Source organism: Triticum aestivum, chromosome 1A, assembly GCF_018294505.1.
Source record: "Triticum aestivum cultivar Chinese Spring chromosome 1A, IWGSC CS RefSeq v2.1, whole genome shotgun sequence".
In the NCBI taxonomy this organism is placed as follows: domain Eukaryota; kingdom Viridiplantae; phylum Streptophyta; class Magnoliopsida; order Poales; family Poaceae; genus Triticum; species Triticum aestivum.
In genome coordinates this window covers 9,536,304-9,538,633 of record NC_057794.1, presented here as the reverse complement: position 1 = coordinate 9,538,633, position 2,330 = coordinate 9,536,304, and the positions used below count along the sequence as shown (strand labels likewise).

The 2,330-nt window shown below is 48.1% G+C and overlaps 1 pseudogene; it reads right to left on the bottom strand.

Annotated features, from left to right (window-relative positions):
• Window positions 1-1,110: 1,110 nt before the first annotated feature.
• The window catches only part of LOC123108877 (probable glutathione S-transferase GSTF2), a 3,344-nt pseudogene continuing 2,124 nt past the window's right edge, over window positions 1,111-2,330 (bottom strand).

Here is a 2,330-nt window from a genome sequence, read left to right as displayed (position 1 = left end):
TGTGCCCATCTACCTCGTCAGCGTTCACCTCTCCATTGTAATCACCATCGGCATTTCCTCTTTCTACCTGACTACTCTGCCCTGGTTCATAACCATAAGCATTTCCTCCTTCTACCTGACTGCTCTGTCCTTGTTCGTAACCATCATCTCCAGCATTTGACATAGATAACTGCCTCCCTACACTGCTATGACCAGGATCGTAGCCACCCTCGCCTTCATGTGCAGTGACCTCCTTCACAACGGGAAGAACTAAAGCAACAGGATTGCATCCCCTTCATTCACAACCTTGTAACCTCCGCACCCATTTGGAGTCTCGCTCTATCGGCCTTAAATAAAAGTAAATTATTGAACTTGACCGTGTCCATAATGCATGAACACCGACGGTGTGTGTTTCAGTATCAAGACCTAAACTTGCCGCAATCCATTCTTCCAACTGACTGAGAGACCATGTTTGAGGTGCGCTCATTGGCACATCTATATGAGTAAATTCATTCAGATCTGCTCCCATCTCAATTGTTTGGACACTACCAGGACCATAGCAAAATCTGAAGTTCACTACATTAGACATCTTGGCTCACCTATTTTTTTTCAACAACGAAATACAGGTATGAAGCAACAACTTAATATACCCCCACTAAGAAATATTAGACATGTCTATATATTAGCTAGCTATATATTACAGAATATTAACGGAGCAACTAATACAAGTATTAAGCAACAACTTAAAATGCTCACCAAGAACACCTAAATATTTACGTTTACTACCGGAGCAACTCCAATTACTGACACACCTAAATATATTTACGTTTACAATCGGAGCAAATAACAATAATCGCACACCGGAACCGGGAAATAAAATGCTCACCACGACCACCTAAATATATTTACGTTACTACCGGAGCAAATAAAAATAATTGCACACCGGTCCCGGGAAATAAAATGCTCACCACGACTACCTAAATATATTTACATTACTACCGGAGCAAATAACAATAATTGCACGCAACGTCGAAAATAAAAATGTTTGTTGAAATATACCCTTGTAGTGTGCGTGCGAATGACGAACGGCGGCCTTCAATCACCGGAACTGGAGCCGGAAACTCCACCAAACTACCGGAGCTTCACCACCACCACCTCCACCTCCACCACCGCCACAACCTCCACCAATGCGCTGAAAAAATGCTCCAACAAAATGCTCACCACGACCACCACACGCTACCCCATCAGTAGATCGAGGTCTCTTTTGGCTCCCCTAACTATGTAGAACCCATTCACGGTGCCAAATCCGTGAAAAAACGGGTCATTTTGATGTATTAATTGAAGCTAGTTCGTGTAAGAGAGAGGAGGAAGGAAGAACAGAGAGAAGCTTGCGGTGGGAGAAAGGGAAAGAAGAAGGAGAGAAGAAAGAGACGTGTGCTGCGGGGCCGGCTTCCTGTCGGCCAGCAGCTGGCCGATCGGTCGGCAGCTGGCTGACTGGGTCGCCCGTGACCCAGCCCGCGCCGACAGCCAGCGCCTGACGTGGCCTGGCCAATAGTCGGCCTCCGCATGGCCGAGAAGCCACCTGTCGGCTCGCAGTTGGCTGATAAGACCCAGTCAGCCTGCTGCTAGCTGACTAGGACCAGTCGGCCAGCTGCTGGCCGACGGTGTATTATTTTTGAAAATAATTTTTTGGGCGTAATATTTGTGCAAATTACTAAAAAATGTATTATTTTAAAAAAATTAGCTGGATTCATTAGCTCAGACACCTTCCTCACCTCCGGCCTGGCCCTCAGATCATCCCACCATGCCCTCACACGTGGGTACGCGTCAAGAACCGACCCATACGTAGCTCCTCGATGATGAAATCTCCTGCCAGATACCAGGAGCTCGGCAACCTTGACTCGTACACCTCCAACATCTTCTTTAGCTTCTCGATGTTGCCCTCCACGGCGCTCTCGTCTACTCTTTGCAAAAGATTGGCCGGATCCTGATTTCCATGAGGATAGCATCCATTATAGGACTGTAATGGTGGGCCTCCACCTCCATCCACACGTCCACCATTGCTAATCCGGTTTGTACTTGCGGCATACATATTTAGTGATCGCGCGCGACTCTGCAATATATGCGGTGAGAAAGCAAGGCTGGGGCATCTTTGATTTCGACTGTTGGTGCCTTGGTTGGCCATCCATCCCGGTGCATCTTTGATTTCGACGTAATCTGGGAGCTGTGCCCTCTTCCGGCTCCTTGAGCTCATCGGCGTCCTTGATGCTCCGGTCCTGGCGACCCAGATCTGTGCTACCCTCCGGGTCCTGGCTCGCTCGGGCCTCCGGCTACCGTCACATCCTCCATTG